Raw genomic sequence first — 26,167 nt, 5'->3', positions numbered from 1 at the left:
GAGGGGGCGCCGGGCGGAGTCTCGGGGGAAACCCGAGGGGAGGGGGCGAGGGTTCTCGGCGCCCGGGTCACTTCGGGGAACTTCGCGGCGGGCCGCGGGGGCCGCGGGGACGGGGAGCCCGGCATCCTCCCTGGCTGCGTCGGGAAAGCCGGGGGCCGCGCGGAGGCGGCGGCGGGGGCGCCAAGCTCTGCTGCAGCGCAGACCGCGCGCCGGGCCTCGCGGGAGGGGGCCCCCAGCCTGGCGAGGAAGGCCCCGGGAGCTCTGGCCGGGGAGGGGGCTGGGGCTAGACTTTTGCAATCTGCGGGGCTGCGCAGGAAGCTCCGGCTGGTGGGGGGGTGGTAGAAAAGCAAGCGACTCTGAGCCCCAGCTCCCCAGGATGCCCCGTGGGGAGGTGCGCGCAGAGCATCAGCAGCTGGCTGGGGCGTGGGGGGAGGGGACGAGGGTCCTGCTCTCCCACCCAATGCGGAATCAGTGCGGTTCCAGCACTGCACTGGGGACGGAGGGGGGACTCTGTCGCCTCCCCTGGCCCCTCGGCCTTTCTGGGCTGCGGTACCCGTTGCCAGCCTGGCCCGGGCTGCAGTACCCTGGCTTCACCCACCCAGGCTGCCCACAACTCCGGGCCTGTGGCGCTGTGGCGGCTGCCTTCTTTTCGGTTTCCACCCTCAGCCTCTGCTTGGTCCTGCAGGGGTTGGGGTGGCTGCTGGGGGAGCCTAGTGGAACTGTGAGCACTTTAGGCTGCGCCCTGGGGCCTGCCGGGCCCAGGAGGAGAGCTCCCATAGGACCTGCTCTGCACCCCTGGGAGGAGAGAATACAGGGTGCTCATCTCCAAGGAAGAGACCAGGCCAAACCAAGAGTCTCCATAAAGATGCCCCCCATCGGAGGTACACATAAAAGAAGGAATAAAGAAGTGGATGTGTGTTTCTTGGAGACAGTGAGAGGCTCCAGGTGGGACTGGGCCTCCGAGTGGTGGATTCTTGTCTGTTTGTGCCCCTTGGGCTCTCCAGGGAGCCATAGAAGGTGACTTAGGAGGAGCAGTGGACACAGCAAGCAAAGATGGGGCCCTCAGAGCTGGACCAGGGCAGCCAGCCCCTGGGGGCTAGACACTTGGGTCAGCCCCTTACAGGGGTCCATGCAGCAAGGATTGGGCCACGTCAGCAGCTGCAGAGGGACAGGGTCGGGAGTAGAGGGGGCTAGCAATGGACTGCAGCCCTGAGCCCTTGGCCCTTGTCTAACCTTCTCAGGACCACCTGTGACAACCGAGGACTCCTGAAAACAGCTGGAAACAGCTCAAGAGCCTCTGGGAGACCCCTAGACCTACAGGCAAGAAGTTGTCCAAGCCCAGGCCATGGCCAGCTCCCCAAATTCCCAGTTGTCACCGAGTCATAGGCAGTCAGGTTGGGCCTCAGAGGTCAGCTTTCCAGCCCCTCCTGAATCTTCATGAGGACAGCAGTCACTTCGGGATCTCTGGGGTGGGGCCCTAATGTTGACATTTCTAACAGGCTCTTAAGTGAGGTCATTGGGGCAGACCACTCAGAGTAGCAAGGATTTGCCCCACGCCCAGCCGTGCACAGCGGGATGTCCCCAGCAGCATGGCACTGGGTCCTGTAGGTAGAGTGTAGGATTTAGAGTATTAGAATCCTGGACTGGAGACTAATCTATGGCTTAATGGTTGTATCTTAGTCACTTCACCACTCTGCACCTCAGTCTCTTCCTTGGATACGTAGTCCTCCCAGGCTGAATGCGAGGGTTGAGTTAAAATGATGTCATGGCAAGCCTCTGAAAAATGGCAGACTTACTGGCTCTGTCTTGATGGAGTGAGACCAGTACTCATAGTTGGGGTGAATCCACCAGCATGGCCAGAGCTAGTGAATGCATCCCTGACTGGTGGCACTTGGAGCTTCCTGTAACAATGGTGAGGAGGCAAAAAGACTTCGGAGTAGACATACCCGTTCCGAATTGTCCCTTGGAAAGCCAGTGCATGTCCATTGCACCAGGCTTTGAAGCATCCAGTTACCTTCCATTATCCGCAGTTGTCCTGCAGGGGTGGCTAGCCGTGTGTCTCAGTGGGCCGCGGAAAGGTCTAGAATGCGGCCATTTCCTGGCTACGTGTGGGCGCACGTTTTTAATGGGAGCTCACACGGCTCTGGTGGTCCAGGGCCATTATAAAACAAATAATGACAGTTAGTTTGGGACCCAGCTTGTCCCAAGCCACCTTTGGATTGAGACAGAGCCTACGGCATCCTCTGAAAGCAGAGGCCATGGGAAGAAGGGCCTGGGGCTACACCTGGCCAGGCCTCCAGAGATGAGAGCTTGCCACTACTCGGGCCTCCCAGGTGGGGGTTGCAAGTCCCCAGCACGAGTGTGCGTTGGCACCATACGTAAGCTGTATATTCGGTCTCAATAGCATCTTTGATGACAAGAGCAGGAGCAAAAGATGGGAAATCAAGCAAGACAGGATACGTAGTTGGAGGCGCATTAAGATGCAGCATTTAAGCAGGCTTTCTGAACCTATAGTCGTTCGAACTGGAAATTAAAAAATAAAACCTCAGCCAGAGGAATTCCGTTCTCTCTACTAAAGCGTTATTAACCTCTTCCTGGAGCCATGTGTTGGATCCTGGGTAGGCTGGAGGTGGGGCTACGTCCCTCCTGAGACACAACAATTCGGTAATTAATCAGAGGTGCTTGTTGTCCTATGTCCCTCTCTGCTCTCAGCCCTCTCCTGCAGCAGTGGTGATAGTTCTGAGTTCTAACCATCTATGAGTGACTTCGGGTCACCCGATACCAGGAAAACTCCAGCTGTGGTTTGGGCTCTGTCTTTTGTTGAGGGCTCGTGGGAGGTGGTCCTGGGTCTCCCTTTGACTTTCCTGCATGGCCAGCCCACCACCAGGAGCCCTACTGAGGGGCTGGTATTGCTCCCTGCATGACTGCCCCGGGGCCATGGTCTCCTCACATCTGGCCCATCTAGATCCTGAGACTGTTTTCCCTGGTGCAGTATGGCCAGTGAGGGATGAGGCTGATACTGATCACCTTTCAGGACAAAAAGGAGCTCATCTGAAAACCCAGACCACCCCAAGACTCCCTGAGAGGCCCCAGTCTGGGCTCAGTAGAGGCAAGTTTTAGGGAATGGAAGGGAACAAACCCCCAAGCCTGCAAAATGGGATTTTGTCCTGGTGATTACTTTATTATTAAACTGCAGTGTCCTATGAAAGAGAATCGTATCACCCCATCCAATTGCGGAACCTGTAAATCGCTCTGGGGGAGAGAGATATAAGTGCCTTAAATACTGCGCAGGAGGGAAGGGGGTTACTGGCAGGAGAGTGACCGCCCCTGGGGAGGTCAGAGGACCCGGGGCCTTCCTAAAGGGCGTGTTGTGAGTTCTGTTGATTGTACTGTCTTTATGTGCTTAATCAAGGTGAAATCACAGGTCAGCTCCACCACCGTGGTAAACAGTGCCAAGCACCGGAAGTTTCCGCTGAGAACGTGGCGTTTCCACATTGCTCCACGGTGCCGGGCAGACTGTGTCTTGGAGTTGTTGATAGCAGAGTGTATTCCCTCCGGTGGTAGGGCCCAAAAGCTCCGTGGAGGGAACAGGGGATTCAAGGGTCTGTTTGGGGATTCATTAGGAAGCAGTTTTCTTATTAATCATCATTGTCTCTTCCCTCTAAGGTAGTGGGGCTGCTAATCACGGGAATTTTTAATAAGGATTAATTACTGTAGCAAACGTAGCAATGCCTCTTGCACTTTGCATTTGGTGTCTCTTCCCTGGGCTGCATTTGGTGTCTGTCCCCATCGACTTGGTGTGATTCCAGGGACCCCACATGTTTACGGGTCAGCATGGATCACTAATGTGTAACTGATGGGCACAGGGAGACACAGAATGGCTACTTGTCCACCGGCATCTTCAGAAGTCCTTTGCTGTCAAGGTCTGGCTCGACGACTGGAGTCATAGCCTCAAAATTATCCTGTGAACTGGGGAATTTAACCAGACAAATAGTTGAGGTCGGATGGTGCTCATTCTAAATTAACCCATCTGGTGGCTCTGAGCTGTCCCTCTCTGGGAACATTAGAGAGACAAAGGGCGGCACCTTGTCTTGGCTTCCTGTGCCTTGAGAGTCCGTCTTTACAGGTGAGACCATTCTACCCTGGAGTAACTCGGTTCTGTCTGTGGGTTCTTCCCTAGTTTTCATTCCTTGGCGGCTCACATGCCTTCCAGAATCTCCTGAAGGCTAGCCCTGTGTGCAGATGTGTACATTTTCAGTTGAGGAAACCGAAGCATAAAGAGGCTAGGTGACATACCAACTCATAAAGCTGCTGAGGAGAAGAACCTGGAGTCCAGCAGAGACCACAATCAGGGCTCGAGTCCGTCTCTCATTCTCATGAATAACGAAGATTCGAGAAGTTCCGGTCCCCTTCCAACTGCCTTCTCGGCTGTGTGCAAAGGAAAAAGTACGTTAGCTGTAGCCTACTTGTGGCTTAAACGCTTTCTCATCTCTCCTGCAGATCCGTAGCCTGGTTTCCCTGGTTACCCCAACACCCAGCAATGTTTAGGAGACACCCTTGGTTGGGGAAAGGGGAAGGGACCTGTCTGGGAAGCCTGAGTGTGACATCTTGTTCCAAGAGGCGAGTGGGTTTCCCTGAGCTTGGAGCAGGAAGCTTTGTCTGACTGGACCTAGGGTCAGCACGGATGATGGATGTGACAGGGTGGAAGGAGCCTGCGGGGGCCAGGAGTGATGGCTGAAGGGAGAGTACAGTCCCGGACAGAGGAGCAGGGACTCTTACCATACAGACCCGCGGGTTTGGAGGCTGTGCAGAGCCAGCAGCCTCACTTCTCCAACCTCCCGGTGGGCCACCTCTGCCCAGAGGCTGGGGCACCTCCCCCAGTGGGGCATCTTCTGATGCCAAATAAGCATGTCCCAACATGGACAGATGTGTGTGTCTCGGGGGCTAGAGAGGGTCATGGCTGGGGTAGTCCAGGCAACAGGAAGTGGCTGACTCTTCAGGACTGAGTCTGTTGGATTTTCCGATACTGTTAAAGAGATCTGCACAACCTAGTTATATCTAAGCAAACTGAAGTTTGAGTCATGTGCTGGTTGCCTGGAATCACTAGCGAAATGTTCTCTCTACCAGCACCCTCCCCACCTGCCCATAGTGGGTCTGGAAAATGGGTCCCCCTGCACCGAGACCCTGGGATATGGAGAGACACAGGAGGTCCATCCTGACTGGTCCCACCTGAGAACCCGGGTTTGGTGGGCAGCATGATGGTGCCAACATCACCTCCCTCCGGCCATCTGTCTGGTGCCAGCCTGAGGAGCAGGTTTGGCTAGCAGGGGGCTAGGCTGACAGCCAGTTTACATGCTGGGAGTTTACCAGAGGGCAGGAAGAACGCTGCAACCATGCAAAGAATATGCCTGCGGCCTCTCCTCTCCACCCTGGCACGACAGGGTGCCTGCAGCCTGCCTGACCGGCAGGGCAGACACTGAACCGCACAACTTGGGAAACACAAACGCCTGCTGTCCTTGGAGGACACAGATGCCGAGATCCCAGCCCACGTGCCCTCTGTCTCCTGTCCTCTGGTTCTGGGGACAGCAACCCTAAGGTGGCTTTAAGCAGAATATCAAGTTCGGGAGTGGGGGTAGGGACTAGTGACAAGAGGAGGCTGGTGATGGCCTTGGGCCAGCTCTGTGGAGGTATTTGACACCCCTGGCACCCAGCTCAGTCCAGGCCAGGCTGTCGTGGCACCAGGGCCAGGGCAGGCATCCCGAGGGAGGGTCAAAGCTCCTGGCAATATGGGACCCAGGGGGCCTATGGGATCAGTTAGGTATGGGGGGAGCTGGTAGCTTCTGACCCCAACGCATGCAGCAGCAGCCAGACATCCTATAAGGCTGCTGTCTACCTCTCCTGGGGCTTCTTTCTCTTGGGCACCTCTCTTGGAGCTCCCTAACTAGTCGTCACCCTTTTCCTTCTGTCTTCTAATCAGTTGTGGCCCCTAGAATCTGCCGAGCTTTTAAGGCTCTCCCTCTTCTCCTTTTCCTTCCATCCCTGTGTAATTTCCCTTCTCTCTTCCATATTCATTTTCTGTCTCTCCCCTTCAGATCTTCCCCTTACTTCCTCCCAAAAGATCCCAGCCCTGCTTCATCCCCCAGGCTCTGGCTATTCTGCTCCCCCACACAGACCCCTCCAGCCAACCCATCCACCAAACGGTTGTTTGGTTCCACCAGGGGCTGTGCATGTGTTACAGACTGCATCCGGCAGGACTGATTCTGACATCTTGTGTCACCAGCCTAGCCGGAATGTGGTCTTGGTGTCAGTAGCCACTTCGGAGGGGCAAGTTTAGCTCTGGAAGGAGACCAGGTGGGGTCGAGGCCTGGGCCTGGGCAATAAGGCTGGGGCCACTCTACTGAGCTGCTGGGCTCGTGCCACAGGCCCTGTTCTACCTGCGGGCAGTGGGGTCCCCACAGGCTGTGACAAAGGTGGGCCCAACAGTCATGGGGAGGCAGTGGGTCAGGGGCTCCAAGTGGCAGGCAAGGGTCTCTGTACCCCAGGACCGTGCCCTATCCCTGGGAACCCTGAACATCTCAGAGAATAGACAGAAGAGGAGAAGGCGAAAGGGAAGGGGTCACCATCCCTTGAGGTCAGCCTCCCATGGATTATTTATCGATCTGCTGTTTGGGCCAGACATTGCAGTAGTCCCTGGGTTTAGAGTCCGGAATAAAAGACTCCTGTCCTGCCCTTCCTAGGATTCATGGATGCTATTCAGCCACAGAAATTGGCCCCAAGGGTGACAAGCACATCTCCCCTGCCGTGACCACAAGGGTGTGTCCAAAACCCATCCAGATGGTCCAAGAGAGTGGGGACCCTGCTGGCTATCTTCCCCTGCCAGCCGTGTGTCTGTGCCCAGGCTTCTCACACAGCGTTTTGCATCTTCTCTCTAGAGAGCTTTTCGGGCTACAGAGGCTGCTGCCACCCCCTCCACCCCCCAGCCTGGACCTGCCTTCCCACCACCAGCCTAGGCCTTCCGGCCCAGCCTCTTAATCACCCTCAGAGGCGCCACCCCGAGAGGCGGCAGCCCGGGCGTGCCCAGTGTCTGAGTGCTGGTGAGTCAGCTCTGAGCCGTGGGGAGCTTGTCCAGGGAGCCATGGGAAGCTGGGGCAGCCAGGCAGCAGAGGGGTGGTCCAGGTGTCGTGTGTGCGGGTCCCCAGACCGCCTCAAGACAGGAAGGAGGCTGATTCATCACATCCCTGCAACCAGCACGCCCTTGGGAGAGGACCCCAGAATCACACCGCTCTGCGGCCAGCACCCACACAGAAGGTCCTGGGAAAGTCTCTCTCGCTCAGCTTTGCAAGTGGCCGCAGGCCCTGCGGTGTCTGTTTAGAGCTGTTATGACGGGAGACCCTAGAGGAGGGAGATGGGCGGGGGTAGTGCACGGTCCTGGGCCTCTCTAGTGACCAGCCTGGCGGCTTAGAGCAAGCTCCTGGTCCCTCAAACCTTTGCTTCCTTATCTGAAGCTGTCAATCCACAAATGGCAGGTGCTCAGGGTTAGACCACGTCACACTGCCTGGTGTCGTTTGCCACCCGTTCACTCAGCAATGCGTCAGACCCAGATCGGGCATGGCCCTTGCCCTCGTGGAGTCCTGATGCTGGTGGGGAAAGGGCACAGAGAGGGCAGATGAACTTCCAGGTGAGGAGAAGGGTTGAAGGAAGAGGCAGGCCGGGTAGGGCCTGCCTGGGAAGGCTGCAGAGGCCTCAGAGAAGTACAGAGGAGGCCCTGAGTCATGCAGCGGGAGCAGGAGGGGTGTTCCAGGCCAAAGACGCTGCCAGGTAAAGGCACCTTTTGCTGGGGTTCATGGCTGTCACCTGGAGGAGGACACCCAACTCTGCTGTGCCTGGGTCACTGGCTCCCAGGCCTCAGTCTCATGTAGAAAAATGTCACCTGCACCTCGCTGTGCCGGGCCTTGTGCTAAAGTGTGTTGGTGTGTGTGTGCAAGCGTGCACGCGTACACATGTGTGATTGTGCGTGTATGTGTGGTGCACATGTGTGTGGGTGTGGGGTTGTGCATGTGGGGGGGTTGTGGATGTGTGGGAGGGGGGGGGGGTTGTGTATGCGTATGCACACGTGTGGGGTTGTGCGTGTGTGTGCGTGCGCATGTGTGGTTGTGAACGTGTGCCACAATGTGTGTGAGTGTGTGTGAGCTTGTGTATTGAGGAAGGCAGAGGAGAGCTCCGTGGTCGTGGCAACTCGGTCCCTGCCCCCAGGGAATCTACTGTCAGGCGTCTTCACCCTGGAGGTTTCCCTGGTCCCCACCACCAGGCCAGGAGAGGGGCTCTGTTCTCCCCTTTCTGAGCTGGGGCCCTCCTTATTTTCCTCTGCCTCCCCTGGTATAGATGAGTAGATGGGACTTCAGAAGGAATTGGACCAAGAAATTAAGGGGAACCAAAATGAAGCAGGCAAAAGAAATGCAGGAATGGTGCGCCGAGGAGCCCCTGCTCTGATGGCGGCTCTGGAGTTGAGGGTAATTAGTTGACATGCTCCCCCAGGGGGCCCTTGGGGTTCAACTTCCACACGTGGTAATGCACAAAGCTCTGTACTCTTAGGAGGAGGAGGGAAAGTCTCAAGATGACCCCCACAGAATCCTCCCTATAGAAGATAGATGATGTAAAAAATTAACACCATCTCCAGTGGGTGTTAACCACTGGGGTGGCCAGTGGTGGGAGAATGGCCCCTTCTCACCGGGCAACACAGGGCGGGACAGGACCAGAGGGTGGGAACAGCAGTAGGTTTAAAGGAAAAGCCTAGAAGGACGTTTGTAATGTGAATCCCCATTAACATTGCTTGTCTTGTGAGGTGGTAAGTTCTCCATCGCCGGAGGATTTCAACAGCAGCTGGCTGGCTCTCTGAGCAGCTCTGAGTAATGCTGCCCAGAAGAAATGTGGTGTCCGCGAATAGGAGACTTTGAATGTTCTGTTATCCATTTTAGAACAGTGACAAGAAGCAAGTGAGATGAATTTCAGTTACACACTTTATTTAACCCAGCCTATCCCAAATCATATCACCGCTAAAAATGATCAAGATGAGATAAATTATTAAGGAGATAGTTTTCGTTCCTGTGTCTGTACTTAGTCTTTGAAGTCGGGTGTAGATTTCTCACAAACAGGGCATCTCTGTTCAGTCTAGCCATGTTTCCAGGACTCGCAGTCATGTGGGCTCATGGTTAACTTCTGGGAGCAGATCTAGATGGTTCTGTCAGACAAAGCAGCTCTAGGGCCTGGACACTCTGGCCCTGTGGTATGGAAAGCCAACTAGGAATGGAGTTCCACTTGGGCTCCCCAAACCCCTTCATTAGAATCAGCATTGGGTGGGGGGTATGCAGGGAGTCACACTGCTCCCATGGGGTGCCTCAGGGAGGCATGGACAAGCGGACTCTGAGATCCCTCCTGTGGCCACAGGTCAGACTTGGGCTGGTCTGGCTCATGGTGACTACACCAGGGATGACAGGCTGTGTCTTGAGACGTTTTCACTTACCCATGGCAAAGCGGGAGAAAGCAGAATAATGTAGTCATTGCTTTCTTAAAGATACATCTACTCATTTTTTGTGTCGAAATACCCTTCTAGTGAAGTGATATTGATATCTGCCATTCATTTTTTTAAAATGTCCTTATTTGGGCCAGGCTCAGTGACTCAACCTATAATCCTAGCACTTTGGGAGGCCAAAGCGAGTGGACTGCCTGAGCCCGCAGGTTCAAGATCAGCCCAGCCAACTTGGCGAGATCTGGTCTCTACAATTAAAAAAAAAATTAGGTGGGTGTGGTAGCATGCTTGTAGTTTTGGCTCTTGGAAGGCTGAGGTGGAAGGATCGCCTGAGCTCAGTGGATGGATGCTGGGGTGGCCATGAGCGTGCCACTGCACACCAGCCTGGGTGACAGATTGAGACTCTGACTCAAAAAAATAAAAAATAAAAATAAAAGTCCTTATTTGGTAAAATAAAAGTTTGGCAATCTAATCGATTCCCCCCCCCCGCCTCTTTTTTTTTAATTAAATTTTACTAATTAGTGCTATTTAAAAGTCCAGAAACCAGAGATCTAGAGCAGGGGTCCGTGGAACAAATCCATCCCACTGTCTATTTTTATTAAAAAACAAAAGTTGTGTTGGAACACGGCCAGGCTCGTTTGTTCACGTACTGTCTGTGGCTGCTTTTGAGCAGCAGCGGCAGAATCAAGCAATTGCAGCAGAAACCATATGGCCGGTAACACTCAAAATATTTGCTGTCCGGACGTTGATAGAAAAAGCTTGACAACCCCTGGCCTAGACCAGCACTGTCCATAGAAGTATAGTATATGGAGCCACGTGTGATGATAAGTTTTCTTTTTTATTTTATTATAGAGATGTGGGGTACCAGTGAGTATTAACTGCTAAGTAGGCTACATGCAGGTGAAATTTGGACTTCCACCTGGTCCTCACTCTCCCCGATAGTGGACCAGGTGTCCTTTGTGTTGTCACGTACCCCTCTCTCTTCCCTCCCTCCCTCCCACAGCAGTGTCCAGAGACTGCCGATCCCTTCCTTTGCTAATGTGACTGATGTTCAGGGCCCACTTATGAGTGAGAACACACGGTATTCAGTTCTTTGTTTCTATGTAGTTCGCTTAGTATTATAGCCGCATCTACAGAAGTAGAAAGAAACAGATTAAATTCGCATGAATGATGTGTTTTGTCTAACCGGATCCAAAATGTTTTCATTGCAACGTTTAATCAATATACACATGATTGAGATATTTGGCATTCTCTTTTCATGCTAAATCTTCGAAATCCCCTGTGTAATTTTCACTCACAGCTGGTCTCAAATACTCAACAGGGCTGAGAAGTGGACAGTTCAGATCTCAGAGGAGCGGTGTCGAGAGGCTGACACCTGTGACTGTGCGTCTGTGAGCAGGGTTGTCCGCACAGAGGCAGTTTATGTGGGAAGACAGAGTTGAGTGGGTTCAGGGGGGTTATTGGAGTGCCTGGTACCCGGGGTACAAAGGAGGGAGTGACAATCTCTAGGATGTTTCGGTGTCTAGGCTGAAAAACTTTGACTTTTTTCTGTGGGTGGTAGGGAGCCATGGAAGGTCTTTGAGCAGGAGTGACAGCATCAAATCTACAGGTAAGGAAGGTTCATCTGGGATGGAAAAGAAGGGTCTAGAAAACTACAGGCCAAGGACACCCAGGACAATGGCGTATGCCGGCAGTGATGAGGCCCAAACCAGGAGTGGCGGTGGGATGAAGAGGGGTGAGTGAAGCCTGGCACAGTGGCTTATGCTTATAATCGCAACACTTTGAGAAGCTGAGGCAGGAGGATCGCTTGAGACCAGGAGCCAAGAGCAGCCTGGGCAACATAGCAAGACTTTGTCTCTACAAAAAAATTAAAAATTAGCATGGTAATGTGTGCCTATAGTCCCAGCTGTTTGGGAGGCTGAGGTGGGCGGATCGCTTGAACCCAGGAGTTGAAGGCTGCAATGAGCTATGTGCCACTGCACTTCAGCCTAGGTGACAGAGTGAGACCTTGTCTCTAAAAAAATGGGAGGGGTGAATGGGGAAGGTTTAGCAGAAGAGGGATACCTAGGATGCGTAATGGATGGGCCGTGGAGCGGGGTAGATGTGGTTTCTGGCTTGAGGATGGTGTCAGCGCAGGGCTGGGGAGATACACTTGCCCAGACTGACCCAGGCCTTGAACCCCGGCCCTCATGAGCCCCAGTTCTGGCCCCTGGATGGAGAAAAGGCCTTTCCGCCACTTCTTCGGGTGCCAGGCCCAGTTGCCCATCCCTGGCGGGGGGCCCCGGGGCCCCCCTCCTTCCTCTGGCCTCCTCCCTGGCCCTTCGACTGGACCAGAGCCAGCGCCCTAGCTGGCTGTGAACACCTGGCTGCCCCTTCTGGGAGCTTGACACCTTCACCTATTGTTCTCCATGAACATCTGGCTGCGTCCTGCTGCAGCCGAGGCAGCCCCTTCCGGATCCTGCCATGCCTTTTCTGCCAGACCCAAAATAGACACCATCCCAAGCTCATCTGCAAGGTAAATGGGCCAGGGAAAGCTAGGGCTCTCCATTTCTGCTCCAGGGGAGGTGGCGGCCCCATACACCCCTGCCCGGATGTCCCGAGACACTACTAACCAGGAAGGTGCACTGCAGGGGCTCAGGACCAGCGGCAGGTGGCCTCTCCATGAGTGCCTCTCCATGAGGGGACCAGGTGAGAAAGTGGCAGGTAGAGTGACCATTGTCAGCTCCTCTCTGCATCACCGGGAAGGCTCCCAAACCAAAAGACCAGGGTAACTCCAAGCATGTGGCCTGGTGTGAAAAACAAACTAGGAAAGGGCAGGTTGGGGGGGTGGCTAGCTGATGTCGGGTGGGATGTACTTCCTGGCCCGGGCAGGATGTGGCATTCTCACCAGGCAGCTCCAACCTCCCGGTCTTTGCCCCTGCTGTGCCTACTGCAGAGTGTCAGTCCCCACACACCCACCTGACATGCCTTCTCCTTCAAGACTTTTCTCTTGTCTCCCTTTCTCAGGAGACCTTTTCTGACTATTGCTGTGCTGTCTGGAGGTGCAGCCATCCCAGCACACTCCCTCCCTGATTGAGACCCCCAGCCTTGGTCTGTCAGCAGCTCGGAGAGCGGACTGTGCTGGTTTCTGTCTGCCTGCTAGTCTTTCCAACCCCTTCCAGTGGGGCAACCCCTCCATATCCTACCACGTGACCCTTCAACAGGGAAGCAGCTGAGTGGCCACAGGTGACAAAGATTAAGGCAGCTTCTTTCATCACATTTCCTATGGGAATTTGAGGCTCAGAGGACAGGAGTTTAAAGGGGTACAGCAAGCTTGGATCATTCATTCCACCACTTCCCCTCTCTCCCTCACTGCCTCTCTTCCTTCTTTCCTTCCTTCCTCTGTTTCTTTCCTTTCCTTTTAATAATTTGTATCTGTGAATTTTCTATTGAGACATAATTTACATATCATAAAATCCCCCCTTATGAAGTATACAATTCCATGGTTTTTAGTATATTCACGGTTTTGCAACCATCACCACTCTCTAGTTCCTGAACATTTTCATCATCCATAAAGGAAGGGCCACACCCATGAGCTGCCACTCCCGTCCTCCCCTCCCCAAGCCTTGCCATCCATCTGCCGTCTGTCTCTATGGATTGGCCTGTTCTGGGTATTTCATAGAATGGAATCATGCCATGTGGGGTCCTTGGTGCCTGTTTCTCGAGGACTGCGGCATTCAGGGAAGGTCCCATGGTTTCTTGGTCCTGAGCAGGGTATGATCTGGAGAGTACTGGCTTAGCCAGCTCTCCGGAGGGCCTTGTGGGAGAAGTTTGCTGGCACATCCTTCCTGCTGTGGATGAGGGAGTGGAAGAGGAGAAGAAGCATCCCTTGTGCAGCCTGGGGGTTGACTCCTGCCCTTCCTGAGTTGGATCTCCTATTGCCACCCCAACATCTGAGTTCAAGCCTTGATCCGGCCTAGGGTGCTTGAAAAGAAAAACCCAGGCCCTCTGTCAAAACCCAGGCGGCTGACGGCCTGGACCCAGGCAGAGGTGGGCACCTCCCCACCCATGGTGCCTTAGGCTGGGTGGGCAAGGGCTGCCTCCGTCCCGCTTACAGCGTCTGGCTCTTCTGAGATTTACCAGGACTCACACAGTCCCCATGGGCCAGACCTCTGCAGCAGGGCCCTTGGTGGGGAGTTAGGCAGGACCCAAGGGGCCCTTTTGAAGGTCCCTGGACTCAGTGGTAACCTGATGAGAGCATGTGTGTGTCTTTAGTGCAGTGATTGTTTTCCAGTGATGTCCCTTGTGTGTTTTCAACAACCATAAAGGAACGACCACACCCATGAGTAGCCATTCCCCGTTCTCCCATCCCCCGGCCTCTCCCAACCACTGATCTGTCTGTCTCTATGGATTTGCCTATTCTGGGTGTTTCATAGAATGGAATCACACCATGTGGGGCTGTGTGTCTGGGGCTGCCCACCATGTGGCTAAGAATCTGGGACTGTGAGTCCTGCCTCAGGTCTCCAGGATGACACTGCCACGCCCACATGCGTGCAGCAACAGTGTGTGTATGACCCAGGGCTAGGCCAAGGGTACTCAGGGCTTGTAAGCCCAGCAGGAGGACAAAGTGAGCTGGGAGGATGAACTGGCAAATGGGCCACATTCCCAAACACACCAGCTGACGGAGGAGGCCTCGGCTCTGTATCTGCCAGGCCACTCGCAGAGAGGCCACAGCCCTCTATGGTTGGGAAGTCGCCTCCTGGATAGGCCTGTCCTCGGACCCTCAGCATGCTCGTCAGGGTGGGCAAAGAGGCCAGGCCCGCCCACACCTGCTCAGTGCCCTCCACCGCCTCAGTTTCCTCATGGGTCACTGGGCAAGGATGCCACCATGCTGGGAGGGCAGAGGACACGTGACATAAAGCAGCCACTGTAGCCAGCCCCAAGCCTGGAGCAGGTCAGCCCCCCAGACACTGGCCTCTTCTGTTCTTCCAAGCTCCAGATCTATTAAATCAAGAAAAGAAATTGCTGAAATAAGGTCACAAAACGTGTAGTTTATCTTCGATATTTCCATCGGCAAATTAACAATTTAAACCCATACTCAAGCAAATGCAATGTAATTGTGCTATTCACAAGTTGATAATGGGGATTTATTTTAATTTAGAGTTGAAAGTGTGATTTGGAGATGCTGGTCGAATGTTCCCTGCCCCCTGTGCCTGCCCCTCAGCAAGCAGTGCCTGGGTCCCCGGGGCCTGGCCAGTGTGGAGTGGAGCAAGGTGGGGTCAGCACCCCTCAGGACTGGGTGTCCTTGGGGTCTGGATATCCAGAATTCTCAGAACTCCTCAGCCTCTGTGCCGGCCTCACTGTTTCAGGCTCCCATAAAGCGCCAACTATCCTCCTCATTTACCCACCCCTCCCCCAGCCCTGGGGCTGGAGTCCAGCCAGGGACCCCCGCCCTCTATAATTGGAGGTGAAGGGAAGAGCTTTCACGTGGACAGGAGAAACCCCATCTCTTCCCTTTCTCTCCTTGAAAATCAGTGGAGCCTGTGTGCTGCCCCCGAGCAGGGCCTCGGTGGACCCCCAAGGGAACGTATCACCCTAGAGAGGCAGCTTCCCGAGGTCACTCCACGGTGGCGTGAACCCTGATAGGGCTGGGGTTGAAGAGGTCCCAGGGGCTATGGGAGAATCCAGAGTGAGAAATCCAGGTGGCAGGACTCTGCAGGGCTGGAGGCACCCATCAAGGGACCCTTCCTTGGCGTAGGGGCCAGGCAGACCATGGCCCTGAGTAGACTTGGGGTGAGGAGGAGACACACCAGAAGACTCAGGCTTAAGCGCCTGTTTCCCTCATCTGTCACTTGGGGCTCAGGGTACCCACGGACCCTGCCTTGGCCACAAAAGGACTTCAGGACCGGCTAGGGGCTGTCACACATCATTGCCCCAGCCAAGGTGCACCTGAGACCCATGGACACACAGCATTCAGCTCAGGGCCTCATTAGAGGGTGCTCGAGTCAGAGGAATGTACAGGTTGAGAGAGACCCTAGAAAGAGGGGAAGAGGGACCCCCAGAACCTGATAGAGACCCCAGAGGGAGGGAAGAAGGGAACCCGCACGGCCTGACAGAGATCCAGGAGGAGGGGGAGAGAGGAGGGGCCCAGCACTCCCTGAGTCTGGCACTGTACCTGACAGTCTCACTTGTACCTCCAGCAGCTCCAGGATGTAACTTATCTTCCCATTTTACAGAAGAGAAAAATTAAGGCACAGAGTGGCTAAGAAGATTGCCCTGGTGAAGTGCATCTGTGATAGAGGGTGACATGGCCACCTTGCATGAATGGTCACAGCCAGGAACTGCCCGTGTCGGGCAGCTGACAATGAGCACTGGCGACAACACCTGCTGCCCCCAGCTCTGCCCTCTAGATTTGCTTGTGGTCACTTTTTAAGGGTGTTTCTAGACTCACATAGAGGCAGACTGAGGTCTCTTCCCCTTAGTATTTTTTAATGGCCTCATCGAAGTAGTATTTGCATACCATAAAATTTGCCTTTGGAAAGTGTACAACTCAGTGACAGTAAATTCACAGTCGTGTGACCATCCCACAAACGAGTTTTAGAGCTTCCATCACCCAGAAAGTTTCGTGGCAGCTTCCCTTTGTTTTAATTCTCTAGCTGAGCCGAGCCTGACATTCACATGCAGACCTGGCTTGGTGCAAGCCTGGCTGGAGGAGTGGGTGGGCTCCGAGTGGTGGAGGGAGTCCCCCATCGGGAGGGAGTTGGGCCTCCTCCCCCAGACCTGCGTGCCAGGGTCTAGGGCCTTTGTCTTCTCAAGCCTCCTCGCTCCCTTTCCCCGTCTCGGCTCCCTGTGGGTGGCTCTCAGACCCCCCCCCCCATCTGTGGCTCAGAACTAAGCCTATTTAATTCTTTTGATCTTGGCTTAGACATCAGCCCCTCCAGCCATTCCTGCTGCTGCTTTGCTTGGTCCGGGCTGCCTGAGTAGAAGCCTGGGGCGGCCCGCAGTGCTTGGCAGGCTCCCGGCACCTGCCCTGGCCTCCTTTCTTGAGTGCAGCCCTGTCTGAGGACCTGTCTGGGTCCTCTCCCACGGGAGACTGTGCCGGGTGAAAGCCCCAAAGGAAGCCCATCCCACAGCATCTGCCGGAGCTTCATCCGTGTTCTGTCTGGAGCCAAGATTTGCCCTGCCCCTGCCCCGGAGAACCAGGTTTTTAATGTCTGTCCTATCTGGTTCCAATCACAATTCTATCACACTCTGGGTACGGTTCTGTGTGACGTTTCACCCTATCCCCTTGGGCATCATTTTCCTTGTCGGTAAACCCAGTGCCTGTGGATCGCATTCCTCCCCTGCCAGTTCATGGTGGTCCCCTGTATCACTGGCTCCTAGCCTGCTGCAGGCAAGAGGTCCTCACCCTCGAGACATCTTGCGGTGTCTTGCCACTGTCACCACCCCACCCACCAGATGGGTTCTGGGCACCCAAACCAGGACTTGTCCCCTAATGGCCTTCTGACCTCACCTCACTTCTAGAAGCCTACAGAACCTGGGGGAGGAAGCATATACCCTGTGCACAAACCCGAAAACCCTTGAACAGGACTCTGGAGCCAGAGGACCCACGCTAGTGAAGCCAGACTCTCTCCAGGGACTCCCAGAGCCAGGAAACAGGTGCTCACTGAGAATGGGATATGAGAGTTCCCATCATGACCTTGGAAGACTGGTGTGGAGGGATCTAAAATGTGCACCTGGCTTGCTGTGTCCAGTGGCTTCCCACCTGGTCCCCAGAGGGAGGGGACCCCACCGTGCCCTCCTCTGCCTCTCTGGGCACCCATTCTTTCCCAGACTTCTCCAAGCTCTGTCTAAAATGAGAACCAAAGGAAATGAGGAGACGGCACTTCATTTATGAGCTGCATTGTGTTGGGGGCTCTTAATTAGACCTAATTAGACTAATTAACTTTCAAATGAGAAACTCGAATTTTTTTTTCTCCTCTCTCCCTCTCTTTCTATTGCTCTCTCTTCATTCTCCTGTCCAGAAGATGAAACAGGGATAAATATTTGAATGGCTCGCTGCAGCCTGGGAGGTGGAGGCCAGCCCAGAGGGCTGTGGGGAAGGCACTGGAGAGCAGAGGCTGTGCCACCCCTCGACACCTCACCCCTCCCCACCCTTCCCGCCCTGCCTCTTAACTTTGTTCAGGAACAGGTGTCAGAGACGCCTAGGAAGATTGGGGTGTGTTCCAGTCTTTCCTTTAGCAGGTGATGTTCCAAGGGTTCATTTTGTTCCCAGCAGTAAGGGTGGAAAGATGGGTAAGACATTGCGTTGAGTGATTCTAATGCAGGGAGAAGAGGGACAAGAGATGTTAGTGGCAAGCCCTGCACGCCCCCACCCCAACATTTCACTCTGCCCTGCCCTCTGCTCCCTCTGCATCCCTAAAGCTGCACCTTCCCCCAGCCTCCCAGCCAGCTCCAGGGCTCATGGGAAGACCCACTCCTGGGACATCAGGGAACCTCCCCTCATCCAGGTGAGGCTACCAGGAGGCCACCTAAACCCACTGCTTCCCCATCTGGAACCCACCTGCCAAGGAAAGGCTCACATCCATTAACCGAGGAGTGCATGCACTCTTGTTTGGCTCCACTGCTGGCCGCTGGGTCCACACCTAGTGCCAGGCTTTCCATGGAGGGCCAGTGGCACCATTTTCATTGGCAAAGTTGGCCGTTCGAAAAAGCACCTAAGGTGTCAATTATGCAACATCTCCCAAGACAGAGTGAGATGTCTCCCACCCCGAGGAGGGGACCTCACCAGGTGGGAGCCTCTATCCTGCATCTGAGTCGCAGACCCTGCAGCTTCTTAATCCAGCATCCACGTCCTGGGGGTGTGTGAGGGTTAAGTGGACTGACCCCTCAAAGCTCAGCGGTGCACCAGGATAACCTGAGACAGTTTGTTCCTCTGGACTCCCCACTACCTTCTAACAGCTGGTTTGTGCAGAACAGCTGCACTTCCCTGCCTGGGCACCTCACCGCAGTCCCTGACCAGATGGAAAACCTGAGGGTACAGCCATGTCCAGCCCTCCCGGAGGCCTGAAACTTCTGGGTCTTCCTGGCCCGTTCTTTTCTTCCTCCATCCTAAACCCTGAGCCTCCCCACTTCAACCTTCCCAGACCCCAACATGGAAGGATTCCTGGTGCCAACACCTCCAGCTTCCTTATTGATTTCCCTGCTGCCTTGGTCCAAGCTGCTGGCGTGGAAGTGGGCCCTGCCAGCAGAAGGGGACAGGAAGCAGCTTCTGATGTTCTAGAATGTACTGTGTGCTCAGGCTGCAGGGCAGGGGGCACGTTCCACCCACCCTGGGCATTGACCCCTTCCGTGTGGTGTTTGGAAGGCCCAGCATAAGGTCCCGAGGAGGCCTGGGAAGGTGGGCTCCAGCAGGCTTGTCTGGACGCCATCTGGCCGGGAGACACCCACAGTCTGGCCAGGAGAACGCGCAGCACCTGGGCGAGGAGGAGTTGAATGCAGGAGACCCACTCTGCATCTGGTGGTCCCTGCGGTGGGGCCAGGGGGGAATGCGGGGCGCTCTGCCTGCAATGCTTTTGTGCCAGCCAGGCAGGAAGCAGGCGGGGTGGGCGCTTGGTGGGGTTATCCCTCCGGGCCTTTCCCACACAAGCAGCTCTGCACCCAGTCGTGTGCAGACAGAAGCAAGGAAAGAGCCCAGGCCCTGCAGGGGGTCCCAGGGGGCCGCATTCTTCCCAGTGCAGATCTTGCCCTCCAGCTCCTGGATTGAGTGACTTTATTTTGCCTGGGTCTTCTGAGTAGAAGTTCTCCTGAATGATGGTATCTCTGCAAAACAGAGGCGTAGGTTCAGAATCAGAAAGAGGACATACAGGTGCCCCAGGCCTCCCCTCCCCAAGGGCCTCACTTCAACCTAAAGCGCATCCCTAGAGCCTCATTTCTGGGATTCCTGACTCCCCAAGGCTTGGTGTCCATGCCTCCCATCTTGATACCTCCCAGGGTGCTGAGGCCTGAACCAGAGAGGTCCCGGACCTGCCTCCTCCCCCAGGGCAGGGCAGGAGCAGTCGCTGTCCCTGTGAGACTGGGTTCAGCAGAGTGTGCGCCCAGCTCTGCGGAGGGAGCCAGTCAAGGCCAGAGGAACTCGGGCTGGGGTCCTGGGTTCGGATACTCCCAGGAGATATAGGGGAGATATAGCTGTGCTGTAGGGGCCTGAGGAGGAAGGGGATAAGTTGCTTTTCTCTCCCTTATCTTGAACCTCTGTGTCTTGGGGTTGCTGTGAAAGTGGAGATTCCACAACTTCGGCCCCTAATGTCACCTCTGTTCCCCAGACAGCCCCAGAGTGCCTGTGCTCAGGAGAGCCCCGAGAGACTTTTTGCACGGACCTTGATCTCCTCAGTGACTTTGTCCCTCTCCAGGTGGCACCAGGGGATGTTCTGAAAACTGCAGTTTGAGAAACGCCTAATTCAGAAAGTGTGCCTTTGGCTTTTTCCATTCCAGCACCTGCCTCCCCCGCACTGGGCTATCCTCCGCCCCCTCCCACCCCAGGCTCTTTCTGGTCTGCTCTCAGCCTGCCTGTCCCCTCCTTCACCTGCTGCGGGAAGCCCCCCACCCTGCCCTCACCCGCAACACCCGGGGGCTTTGTTAGCACAACTCGGTTCAAATGTCTGATTAGTCCTTAGGAGATCGAGGGGTCAATTTTCCACAGCTCCTTCCTCTCCATTTAACTAATTTAACTGCACGATTGTTACAAATTTCATTTTATTATAGCCCCGCTTCTCAGTCCAATTGAATTACTAAAATCTCATTTTCTCAGAAGTGCTGAATATGTAATTAGAGGAAAAATTATGCTCCTGCCTGCCTATTAGGATGGTTCATGCATGTGTGCTCCGTGTGACATGTGACGGCCGCACTGACGTCCTCCATGCGGTGGGCCTGGCTGGGGCGGACGGAGGCGGGGCCGGGCAGGGATGCCCACTGGCCTGGGACAGCTGCGTCCAATGTTGTGCCCTGGGGGACTGGTCCTGTACCCTGTCCGTGCAGACGAAACATGTGTGTGCAGGCAGTCCTATGACTGCAAGAGGGGAAAACCACATTAACTCCCCGGTTACAAATTAAACAATATCTGTGGGCCATTGTAATTAAAGGGAAATTTAATTCAGTTCTAATGTCCCATTATGTCTGGCTCGGCAAGGTAAAGCTGGGATTGTGCAGCTAGTTTAATGGGACCCGGGGTTACAAGGGAGCGTGAACATTAGCCTGAGGTTTGTCCTCCTTTTTCTGTTCTCAGCGGGGGCAGCTAGGGAGGAAGGCTGTGAGCTGTGTTCTGATCAGTCTAGTTCTGAATTTTGTCTCCACCTCCGCCACCCACAGGCCCTGCTGTGGCCACACCGTCTCCTTGGACAGTTGTGGGTTTGGTGTGGCAGGACGCCCTAATCCCCCAGAGCGTGGGTGTGGCTTGGGGAGCAGCCATGACGGGAAGAGCCAAGGCAACCTCAGCCATCAGCGCCGGAGCAGACAGGACAACTCTGCATCCCCCCGAGGTGCATTAGGTTGCAGGAAAACGGTTGTGTCCAAAAAGTGGGGACACTCCTGGCCCCGGAGCAGTAGGGACCATCAAGGTGGGGTCAGGGGATGGGCCTGAGTCATGAGATGATTCTAGGCCTCTTCCAGGGTTCTCTGAGGGGTGCATCGCAGAAGAGCACAGACTTCCTGGGCCACTCAGCCTTCCTAATACAATCTGACCTGTCCCCTGGGCTCTGGGAACCTATCTGCTTCTTGCCTCCGTGACTTCTGCTGGCCCCTTCCTTGTCTCACTCCTATGCATCCTTCAAGGCTCTAGCTGAGCCACCTCCTCCAGGGAGCTGCCCCTGAGTGCTCCAGGCTGGATGACCCCACCAGAGAAAGGCTGTGTTCTCTGTCCTGCGAAGTGCTTCAGTTTGTCAGCAGAAGGGCTGTGTTTCTGACTAACCTGTAACTTCCTGGAGGGTAAGGGACAGACAGATGACTTACTCACCCAGGTGGTACTAGCAGTTAGCACCGCACCTGGCCTAAGGGTGTTTATAGAAAGGATGGACGAATGAATGAATCTTGCTCTCCCTTCTGAGTTTTCTGGCCCAGGAGTTTGTTGGAGAACTGGCTGGTGGAGTATGGGGGTGCCCTGGGAGCCCAACCCTGCTCCAGGAGAAGCTGGGTGGGGGTAGATACAAGGCAGGAGTGACAACTGCAGACCCTGGTTCCTGCCTAGGATTACTGTCAGATGTCAGAACTTAGGCCTTGGCCAGGTGCGGTGGCTCACACTTATAATCCCAGAACTTTGGGTGGCCAAGGCAGGAGGATCACTTGAACCCAGGAGTTGAAGACCAGCCTGGACAACATCGGGAGACTCCCAGTTCTACAGAAAAAAAGAATTCTAAATTAGCTGGACGTGGTAGCACGTGCCTGTTGTCTCAGCTACTCAGGAGGGTGAAGTGAGAGAATTGCTTGAGTCCAGGAATTCCAGGCTGCAGTGAGCTTTGATTGTGGCAAGGCACTCCAGCCTGGACAACAGAATAAGACCCCCATCTCGAAAAATATTTAAAAAATAACTCCAGGCTGGGCTCGGTGGCTCAGCCTGTAATCCCCACACTTTGGGAGGCTGAGGCAAGTGGATTGCCTGAGCCTGAGGGTTCAAGACCAGCCCAGACACCTTTAATGAGACCTCGTCTCTACAATAGAATCAAAAAATTAGCCAGGTGTGGTAGCACACGCCTGTGGTTCTGGCTACTTGGAAGGCTGAGGTGGAAGGAGTGCCAAAGCCTAGCAAGTCAATGCTGGGGTGGCCGTGAGTGTACCACTGCACTGCAGCCTGGGTGACGGAGTGCGACTCCAACTCAAAATAAAAATAAATAATTAAAAAAATAACTCCAGCCTGGGCGACAGAGTGAGATAGATAGATAGATAGATAGATAGATAGATAGATAGATAGATAGATAGATAGCAGGATAGATAGGTAGGTAGGTAGACAGATAGATAGATAGATAGATAGATAGATAGATAGATAGATAGATAGATAGATAGAACTTGGCCAGGCATGGTGGCTCACACCTGCAATCCCAGCACTCTGGGATGCTGAGGCAGGAGGATTGCTTGAGACCAGGAGTTTGAGAATAGCCTAGGCAACATAGTGAGAACTTGTTTCTACAGAAAGTAAAAAAAATTAACCAGGCGTGGTAACATGTACCTGTAGACCCAGCTACTCACGGGACTGAGCCCAGGAGGTTGAAGCTGCCATAAGCTGTGATCGTGCCACTCTACTTCAGCATGGGCGACAGAGTAAGACCCCGAAAAAAAAAAGAACTTAGGCCTTGGCTTAAGAGACCCCTTCCAGAAGACCACAGTGGTCCATCCTGCTCTGTCTTGCAGCTTGAGGTGGGAAGCTACTGCTGTTTGCTGCGTGTTCATGTGCCTGGGCCTCTGATGCCCATGTGGCTCCTAGGTCCATCCCTCGGGGTGCCAGGGAATGCTGAGGTCCAGGGGTTCAGCCGTGGCTTCAGGCTGCCTGCCTCATCCCATGTCTAGGAAGGCATCATGCATGCGTTTTTCCTCCGGGCCTGGAGTTATATCCGTGTTCTTGAATCCCAGCTATATCTACTGCTCTTGGATCTCAGGAGAATCCCCTGGGGCCGGAGCTCGACATGGACTTATTACTCAAGTGTAGCAGCCGGCTGGGGAAGTCAGTCCTCTCCACCCACTAGGGGCCTTCCCTGGGCCAGGGAGGCTGCAAGCAGATCTGTTCTCCGTGTTTTCAGTGCTTCAGAGAGGGAGCGGTGCTGGGCTGCCTCAGACGAAGGTGCACACACACGTGGACAGGCACGCCCCTGCTGAAGCCTGTGAGCCATTGTTTGGCAGCACTTGTCAATAGGGAAGGTGGACGTAGCGATCCCTCCTCACCCTCTGTAGTATAGTTTTAGCGGTGTGGGTGTGAGTGTGCATGGGTGTGTAGGTGTAGTATGCATAAGTGAGTGATTGTGAGCAAGTGTGTGAGTACGGACGTATGTGCGTGTGACGGTGGCGCATGAATATGTATGTCTTGAGTGCGCACATGCGTGCCCCCAGCAGTGGACATGGGCACCCTCTCTGTGCAGGTGTCCCTGTGGTCCTAGATGAACTTGGAGTGTGTGAGTGGGTGGCTGTCAGCTCCCAGGTTCAGTGGAGACCAAGTTAACATTTCCCAAAAGAATATAACTGTAAGAAGATGCGGCATAAAAGCGTTCCAGAAACCTGCTGCAGACAGGGTCCCACATTCCCCGTGGGCCCAGGTTGGGCTACAGGGTAGTTTGGCTGCACAACTTGGGCCATGCCAGCCCCAGGTGCCAGAGGGCCTCAGAGTTCCCAGAGAACCGGGGCAGCAGGCAGGCATGCCTCACCCCTGCAGATCATTTGGTCCTCATTCCGTAGCTTTGTTCCAAGGGATTCTGTCTCAACCCGCCTCTGGCTCCCGGTATTTATTTATTTATTTAAGTATTTTTATGTTTTAGAGACGGTCTCTCCCTCTGTTACCCAGGCTGGAGTGGAGTGAGTGGCACGATTGATCATAGCTCACTGTAACCTTGAACTCCTGAGCTGTCCTCCCTCCTCAGCCTCCTGAGGAGCTGGGACTACAGGCACGGGCCACCGTATCCAGCTAATTTAAAAATTTTTTTGTAGTGACTGTTTCTTGCTATGTTGCCCAGGCTGGTCTCCAAATCCTGGGCTCAAGTGATCCTCCTGCCTCGGCCTCCTAATGTGCTAGGATAATAGGTGTGAGCCACCATGCTGAGCCTTCACCTCTTTAAAGACCCTGTCTCCAAACACAGTCACATTCTAAGGTGCTAGGGGTTAGTACTTTGACATAGGAGTTTGAGCTGGGGGACACAGTTCATCACAGTGGCAGAGACAGCTCTCCCCACCCTTCCAGCCCCACCTGAGCTCAGAGTCACCTCCCTCGTGCTGCCTCTCCAGGCCTGCGATGATCATAGACAGTATTCATCAGTTTGTCTGGGCTGGCCAGCCAGGGCGCAGGGATGTGCTTGGTCATCAGGGCTGTTGGGTGCCAAGCAGGACAAAACACAACTGTCCTTGGCCTCCAGGGGTGGCAAGGGTGAACTGTGGGGGCCTGGGAGGAACTGTTCCTGCCCTGGCCTCTGTCCCCTTGCAGAGATGGCTCCTCTGGGACTGAGACAGGGCCAGGCTCAGGGCCCAGAACATCCTAGCTCTTAAAGACTTAAGGAGACCTGGCTCCCCACTGCCTCACCCACCAGGTCCTCAGACTTCAGCATGCAGAGTCCCTTGGGGACATCCTTAGATGGCACTGGCCCGTTTGCACCCTCTATGAGTTTGGTTCAGTGACCCAGATGGAGCCAGGTGTCTTAGCAAGTTTCCTTGAAGGGTTCTTATCCATTCCTCGGGCCTCCCAGGGAGAAATCTTGAAGTCGGTGTCTGTGGGAGGGGTGAGTGAACGGCAGGTGGGCTTTTGGTGGCCTCTTGGGATCTAGAGAAGGGGCAGACTTTGGCACAGAGAGGATGGACGGCCATGGACTCTCAGCTAGGCCAAAGGGCCAGCTGCAGCCTGGACAGTGCCCGGGTGCTGCTGGATGCCAGCCCAGGCAGACGCAGAGAGAGCGTGAGGCCAGACAGATTGGAAGTGTAGGGTGGAGACGGAGCAAGCAAGAGCTGAGCCCAAGACTGCATATGAGGAGACAGCAGGGAGATGGCCATGACCAGGGCTGGGTCTCTCTCTGGCCCACACCAGTAGAAGGGGGAGGGGGCCGCCACCCTTGCCAGGGAGGCTGCAGACTAGACAGTGTGGCTCTGTGGCTTGCCAGGGATGAAATTCATTCTCACCCAGCGACCACAGTGAAGGCAGACACAGCCAACCAAGGGCATGGAGTCCCCACTCCCTCCAAAGTGCCCTGCTTCTTTTCAAGACTCTGCCGAAGGGCCAGTGCCCATTCGTAGAAGCTGTGAGGATTCTGGCAAGCCTCACTCTCCCCATCCTGCTCTTCAGCTCAGGGGCCCACAAATCTGGTTTGTAAAGGCTCAGGCAGTACCTAGGCCTTGTGAGCCACACGGTCTCTGCCGCAGCCCCTCAGTAATGCTGCTGTAGCACGAAGACAGCTATGACAATATGCAAGTGAATGGGTGTGGCCGGGTTCCAATAAAACTTTATTTACAAAAACTAGCGATGTGCCAGATTTGGCCCAAGGGCCATAGCGTGCCTACCCCTGGTCTAGCTGACCATTTGTATCTTAGGTAGGCCTGTCCAACTGTAGATGTACAGAAGGGAAGGGGAGAGGGGAGTGGCCAAGGAAGCCCAGTCACCAGCACTATCAGCTCAGGAGGGTCTCCCCTGGCTCCCAGCAGTGTGGGCCTGCTAGGGTCACTATCTCTTAGAAGGAGAAGCCTTCCAACCAGAGGCTCTTCCTCTGGTGTGGGACCTAGGGAGGTTGGTGCAGAGAAGACAAGGTTGGGGTCTGGGTGGATGAACAGTGGAGGATTAGGGCAGCCATGGGGGGAACCCCAAGCCTGAGTCCTGGCCCAGTAGGCAGATGCCTGGTCTGTAGAGGCCGGAAAACAGTTCCTCTCTCCCTGGTGGCCTGTCTGCATCTCAGATCTCTCCACATCTCTCTGTATCTGACACCCACGGGAGAG

The 26,167-nt window shown here is 54.8% G+C and overlaps 1 protein-coding gene across 1 annotated transcript in view; it reads left to right on the top strand.

The window, feature by feature from the left end:
• RBFOX3 (RNA binding protein, fox-1 homolog 3) overlaps window positions 1-26,167 on the top strand; it is an 86,957-nt gene that overhangs the window by 576 nt on the left and 60,214 nt on the right. The gene's annotated exons all lie outside the window — the stretch shown is intronic.

This window comes from Carlito syrichta, unplaced genomic scaffold, assembly GCF_000164805.1.
Source record: "Carlito syrichta isolate Samal-C Ts95f unplaced genomic scaffold, Tarsius_syrichta-2.0.1 Scaffold123321, whole genome shotgun sequence".
In the NCBI taxonomy this organism is placed as follows: domain Eukaryota; kingdom Metazoa; phylum Chordata; class Mammalia; order Primates; family Tarsiidae; genus Carlito; species Carlito syrichta.
This window is presented reverse-complemented; position numbering and strand designations above follow the sequence as displayed.